The following is a 7,533-nucleotide window of genomic DNA, read 5'->3' as shown; positions in this document are numbered from 1 at the left end:
CTTAAGTTCCAGAATAGAAGTCTATGCAATTTAAGCAAGGCATTGACAAGAATTATTTCATTCTTTAGTTCCACATTAAAAGACAACACAATTTAGTTCAATAAGCATTGTTTAATTCTTGAGTACCTCAAGAAAAGTCGTCTTCACAATTTAGCAATGCTTTGAAGAGCATTGTTTAATTCTTGAGATCCACAGTAGAAGTCTATACAATTTAAGCAAAGCTTGGATGAGCATTGTTTCATTCTTGAGTTGCACATTAGAAGTCTATGCAATTTAGAAAAGCTTTGATGAGCGTTGTTTAATTCTTAAATTCCATAATAGAAGTAGTCTTTGCAATTTAGTAAAGCTTTGATGAGCATTTCTTTATTCTTGAGTTCCATAATAGAAGTCTACGCAATTTAAGCAAAGCTTTGACGAGCATTGTTTGATTTTTAAGTTCCACAATATAAGTCTATGCACTTTAAGAAAAGCATTGATGAGCATTGTTTAATTCTTGAGTTCCACAATAGAATTATTCTTTGCAATTTAACAAAGCTTTGATGAGAATTGCTTATGTCTTGAGTTCCACAACAGAAGTGTCTGCAATTTATGCAAAGCTTTGTGGAGCATTGTTTCATTCTTGAGTTCAACATTAGAAGTCTATGCAATTTAGCAAAGCTTTGTTATGCATTGTTTTTTAAGTTCCACAATAGAAGTAGTCTTCACAATTTAGGAAAGCTTTGATAAGCATTGTTTAATTCTTAAGTTCCATAATACAAGTCTATGCAATTTAAGCAAGGCATTGATAAGAATTATTTCATTCTTTAGTTCCACATTAAAAGTCTATGCAATTTAGTTCAATAAGCATTGTTTAATTCTTGAGTACCTCAATAAAACTCGTCTTCGCAATTTAGGAAAGGTTTGAAGAGCATTGTTTAATTATAGAGTTACACAATAGAAGTCTATACAATTTAAGCAAAGCTGTAATGAGCATTGTTTCATTCTTGAGCTCCACCTTAGAAGTCTATGCAAATTAGCAAAGATTTAATGAGGGTTGTTTAATTCGTGAGTTCCACAATAGAAGTAGTCTTCGCGATTTAGCAAAGCTTTGATCAGCATGGTTTAATTCATTAGTTCCACAATAGAAGTTTATGCAATTTAAGCAAGCCATTGACAAGAATTATTTCATTCTTTAGTTCCACATTAAAAGTCTATGCAATTTAGTTCAATAAGCATTGTTTAATTCTTGAGTACCTCAATAAAACTCGTCTTCGCAATTTAGGAAAGGTTTGAAGAGCATTGTTTAATTATTGAGTTACACAATAGAAGTCTATACATTTTAAGCAAAGCTCTAATGAGCATTGTTTCATTCTTGAGTTCCACCTTAGAAGTCTATGCAATTTAGCAAAGATTTCATGAACGTTGTTTAATTCGTGAGTTCCACAACAGAAGTAGTCTTCGCGATTTAGCAAAGCATTGATAAGCATGGTTTAATTCTTAAGTTCCAGAATAGAAGTCTATGCAATTTAAGCAAGGCATTGACAAGAATTATTTCATTCTTTAGTTCCACATTAAAAGACAACACAATTTAGTTCAATAAGCATTGTTTAATTCTTGAGTACCTCAAGAAAAGTCGTCTTCACAATTTAGCAATGCTTTGAAGAGCATTGTTTAATTCTTGAGATCCACAGTAGAAGTCTATACAATTTAAGCAAAGCTTGGATGAGCATTGTTTCATTCTTGAGTTGCACATTAGAAGTCTATGCAATTTAGAAAAGCTTTGATGAGCGTTGTTTAATTCTTAAATTCCATAATAGAAGTAGTCTTTGCAATTTAGTAAAGCTTTGATGAGCATTTCTTTATTCTTGAGTTCCATAATAGAAGTCTACGCAATTTAAGCAAAGCTTTGACGAGCATTGTTTGATTTTTAAGTTCCACAATATAAGTCTATGCACTTTAAGAAAAGCATTGATGAGCATTGTTTAATTCTTGAGTTCCACAATAGAATTATTCTTTGCAATTTAACAAAGCTTTGATGAGAATTGCTTATGTCTTGAGTTCCACAACAGAAGTGTCTGCAATTTATGCAAAGCTTTGTGGAGCATTGTTTCATTCTTGAGTTCAACATTAGAAGTCTATGCAATTTAGCAAAGCTTTGTTATGCATTGTTTTTTAAGTTCCACAATAGAAGTAGTCTTCACAATTTAGGAAAGCTTTGATAAGCATTGTTTAATTCTTAAGTTCCATAATACAAGTCTATGCAATTTAAGCAAGGCATTGATAAGAATTATTTCATTCTTTAGTTCCACATTAAAAGTCTATGCAATTTAGTTCAATAAGCATTGTTTAATTCTTGAGTACCTCAATAAAACTCGTCTTCGCAATTTAGGAAAGGTTTGAAGAGCATTGTTTAATTATAGAGTTACACAATAGAAGTCTATACAATTTAAGCAAAGCTGTAATGAGCATTGTTTCATTCTTGAGCTCCACCTTAGAAGTCTATGCAAATTAGCAAAGATTTCATGAGGGTTGTTTAATTCGTGAGTTCCACAATAGAAGTAGTCTTCGCGATTTAGCAAAGCTTTGATCAGCATGGTTTAATTCATTAGTTCCACAATAGAAGTTTATGCAATTTAAGCAAGCCATTGACAAGAATTATTTCATTCTTTAGTTCCACATTAAAAGTCTATGCAATTTAGTTCAATAAGCATTGTTTAATTCTTGAGTACCTCAATAAAACTCGTCTTCGCAATTTAGGAAAGGTTTGAAGAGCATTGTTTAATTATTGAGTTACACAATAGAAGTCTATACATTTTAAGCAAAGCTCTAATGAGCATTGTTTCATTCTTGAGTTCCACCTTAGAAGTCTATGCAATTTAGCAAAGATTTCATGAACGTTGTTTAATTCGTGAGTTCCACAACAGAAGTAGTCTTCGCGATTTAGCAAAGCATTGATAAGCATGGTTTAATTCTTAAGTTCCAGAATAGAAGTCTATGCAATTTAAGCAAGGCATTGACAAGAATTATTTCATTCTTTAGTTCCAAATTAAAAGACAACACAATTTAGTTCAATAAGCATTGTTTAATTCTTGAGTACCTCAAGAAAAGTCGTCTTCACAATTTAGCAATGCTTTGAAGAGCATTGTTTAATTCTTGAGATCCACAGTAGAAGTCTATACAATTTAAGCAAAGCTTGGATGAGCATTGTTTCATTCTTGAGTTGCACATTAGAAGTCTATGCAATTTAGAAAAGCTTTGATGAGCGTTGTTTAATTCTTAAATTCCATAATAGAAGTAGTCTTTGCAATTTAGTTAAGCTTTGATGAGCTTTTCTTTATTCTTGAGTTCCATAATAGAAGTCTACGCAATTTAAGCAAAGCTTTGACGAGCATTGTTTGATTTTTAAGTTCCACAATATAAGTCTATGCACTTTAAGAAAAGCATTGATGAGCATTGTTTAATTCTTGAGTTCCACAATAGAATTATTCTTTGCAATTTAACAAAGCTTTGATGACAATTGCTTAAGTCTTGAGTTCCACAACAGAAGTGTCTGCAATTTATGCAAAGCTTTGTTGAGCATTGTTTCATTCTTGAGTTCCACATTAGAAGTCTATGCAATTTAGCAAAGCTTTGTTACGCATTGTTTTTTGAGTTCCACAATAGAAGTAGTCTTTGCAATTTAGGAAAGCTTTGATAAGCATTGTTTAAATCTTAAGTTCCATAATAGAAGTCTATGCAATTTAAGCAAGGCATTGATAAGAATTATTTCATTCTTTAGTTCCACATTGAAAGTCTATGCAATTTAGTTCAATAAGCATTGTTTAATTCTTGAGTACCTCAATAAAACTCGTCTTCGCAATTTAGGAAAGGTTTGAAGAGCATTGTTTAATTATTGAGTTACACAATAGAAGTCTATACATTTTAAGCAAAGCTCTAATGAGCATTGTTTCATTCTTGAGTTCCACCTTAGAAGTCTATGCAATTTAGCAAAGATTTCATGAACGTTGTTTAATTCGTGAGTTCCACAACAGAAGTAGTCTTCGCGATTTAGCAAAGCATTGATAAGCATGGTTTAATTCTTAAGTTCCAGAATAGAAGTCTATGCAATTTAAGCAAGGCATTGACAAGAATTATTTCATTCTTTAGTTCCACATTAAAAGACAACACAATTTAGTTCAATAAGCATTGTTTAATTCTTGAGTACCTCAAGAAAAGTCGTCTTCACAATTTAGCAATGCTTTGAAGAGCATTGTTTAATTCTTGAGATCCACAGTAGAAGTCTATACAATTTAAGCAAAGCTTGGATGAGCATTGTTTCATTCTTGAGTTGCACATTAGAAGTCTATGCAATTTAGAAAAGCTTTGATGAGCGTTGTTTAATTCTTAAATTCCATAATAGAAGTAGTCTTTGCAATTTAGTAAAGCTTTGATGAGCATTTCTTTATTCTTGAGTTCCATAATAGAAGTCTACGCAATTTAAGCAAAGCTTTGACGAGCATTGTTTGATTTTTAAGTTCCACAATATAAGTCTATGCACTTTAAGAAAAGCATTGATGAGCATTGTTTAATTCTTGAGTTCCACAATAGAATTATTCTTTGCAATTTAACAAAGCTTTGATGAGAATTGCTTATGTCTTGAGTTCCACAACAGAAGTGTCTGCAATTTATGCAAAGCTTTGTGGAGCATTGTTTCATTCTTGAGTTCAACATTAGAAGTCTATGCAATTTAGCAAAGCTTTGTTATGCATTGTTTTTTAAGTTCCACAATAGAAGTAGTCTTCACAATTTAGGAAAGCTTTGATAAGCATTGTTTAATTCTTAAGTTCCATAATACAAGTCTATGCAATTTAAGCAAGGCATTGATAAGAATTATTTCATTCTTTAGTTCCACATTAAAAGTCTATGCAATTTAGTTCAATAAGCATTGTTTAATTCTTGAGTACCTCAATAAAACTCGTCTTCGCAATTTAGGAAAGGTTTGAAGAGCATTGTTTAATTATAGAGTTACACAATAGAAGTCTATACAATTTAAGCAAAGCTGTAATGAGCATTGTTTCATTCTTGAGCTCCACCTTAGAAGTCTATGCAAATTAGCAAAGATTTAATGAGGGTTGTTTAATTCGTGAGTTCCACAATAGAAGTAGTCTTCGCGATTTAGCAAAGCTTTGATCAGCATGGTTTAATTCATTAGTTCCACAATAGAAGTTTATGCAATTTAAGCAAGCCATTGACAAGAATTATTTCATTCTTTAGTTCCACATTAAAAGTCTATGCAATTTAGTTCAATAAGCATTGTTTAATTCTTGAGTACCTCAATAAAACTCGTCTTCGCAATTTAGGAAAGGTTTGAAGAGCATTGTTTAATTATTGAGTTACACAATAGAAGTCTATACATTTTAAGCAAAGCTCTAATGAGCATTGTTTCATTCTTGAGTTCCACCTTAGAAGTCTATGCAATTTAGCAAAGATTTCATGAACGTTGTTTAATTCGTGAGTTCCACAACAGAAGTAGTCTTCGCGATTTAGCAAAGCATTGATAAGCATGGTTTAATTCTTAAGTTCCAGAATAGAAGTCTATGCAATTTAAGCAAGGCATTGACAAGAATTATTTCATTCTTTAGTTCCACATTAAAAGACAACACAATTTAGTTCAATAAGCATTGTTTAATTCTTGAGTACCTCAAGAAAAGTCGTCTTCACAATTTAGCAATGCTTTGAAGAGCATTGTTTAATTCTTGAGATCCACAGTAGAAGTCTATACAATTTAAGCAAAGCTTGGATGAGCATTGTTTCATTCTTGAGTTGCACATTAGAAGTCTATGCAATTTAGAAAAGCTTTGATGAGCGTTGTTTAATTCTTAAATTCCATAATAGAAGTAGTCTTTGCAATTTAGTTAAGCTTTGATGAGCTTTTCTTTATTCTTGAGTTCCATAATAGAAGTCTACGCAATTTAAGCAAAGCTTTGACGAGCATTGTTTGATTTTTAAGTTCCACAATATAAGTCTATGCACTTTAAGAAAAGCATTGATGAGCATTGTTTAATTCTTGAGTTCCACAATAGAATTATTCTTTGCAATTTAACAAAGCTTTGATGACAATTGCTTAAGTCTTGAGTTCCACAACAGAAGTGTCTGCAATTTATGCAAAGCTTTGTTGAGCATTGTTTCATTCTTGAGTTCCACATTAGAAGTCTATGCAATTTAGCAAAGCTTTGTTACGCATTGTTTTTTGAGTTCCACAATAGAAGTAGTCTTTGCAATTTAGGAAAGCTTTGATAAGCATTGTTTAAATCTTAAGTTCCATAATAGAAGTCTATGCAATTTAAGCAAGGCATTGATAAGAATTATTTCATTCTTTAGTTCCACATTGAAAGTCTATGCAATTTAGTTCAATAAGCATTGTTTAATTCTTGAGTACCTCAATAAAACTCGTCTTCGCAATTTAGGAAAGGTTTGAAGAGCATTGTTTAATTATTGAGTTACACAATAGAAGTCTATACATTTTAAGCAAAGCTCTAATGAGCATTGTTTCATTCTTGAGTTCCACCTTAGAAGTCTATGCAATTTAGCAAAGATTTCATGAACGTTGTTTAATTCGTGAGTTCCACAACAGAAGTAGTCTTCGCGATTTAGCAAAGCATTGATAAGCATGGTTTAATTCTTAAGTTCCAGAATAGAAGTCTATGCAATTTAAGCAAGGCATTGACAAGAATTATTTCATTCTTTAGTTCCACATTAAAAGACAACACAATTTAGTTCAATAAGCATTGTTTAATTCTTGAGTACCTCAAGAAAAGTCGTCTTCACAATTTAGCAATGCTTTGAAGAGCATTGTTTAATTCTTGAGATCCACAGTAGAAGTCTATACAATTTAAGCAAAGCTTGGATGAGCATTGTTTCATTCTTGAGTTGCACATTAGAAGTCTATGCAATTTAGAAAAGCTTTGATGAGCGTTGTTTAATTCTTAAATTCCATAATAGAAGTAGTCTTTGCAATTTAGTAAAGCTTTGATGAGCATTTCTTTATTCTTGAGTTCCATAATAGAAGTCTACGCAATTTAAGCAAAGCTTTGACGAGCATTGTTTGATTTTTAAGTTCCACAATATAAGTCTATGCACTTTAAGAAAAGCATTGATGAGCATTTTTTAATTCTTGAGTTCCACAATAGAATTATTCTTTGCAATTTAACAAAGCTTTGATGAGAATTGCTTATGTCTTGAGTTCCACAACAGAAGTGTCTGCAATTTATGCAAAGCTTTGTGGAGCATTGTTTCATTCTTGAGTTCAACATTAGAAGTCTATGCAATTTAGCAAAGCTTTGTTATGCATTGTTTTTTAAGTTCCACAATAGAAGTAGTCTTCACAATTTAGGAAAGCTTTGATAAGCATTGTTTAATTCTTAAGTTCCATAATACAAGTCTATGCAATTTAAGCAAGGCATTGATAAGAATTATTTCATTCTTTAGTTCCACATTAAAAGTCTATGCAATTTAGTTCAATAAGCATTGTTTAATTCTTGAGTACCTCAATAAAACTCGTCTTCGCAATTTAGG

This window comes from Lactuca sativa, chromosome 7 (genome assembly GCF_002870075.4).
Source record: "Lactuca sativa cultivar Salinas chromosome 7, Lsat_Salinas_v11, whole genome shotgun sequence".
NCBI lineage: Eukaryota > Viridiplantae > Streptophyta > Magnoliopsida > Asterales > Asteraceae > Lactuca > Lactuca sativa.
Note: the sequence above shows the minus strand (reverse complement) of the source record.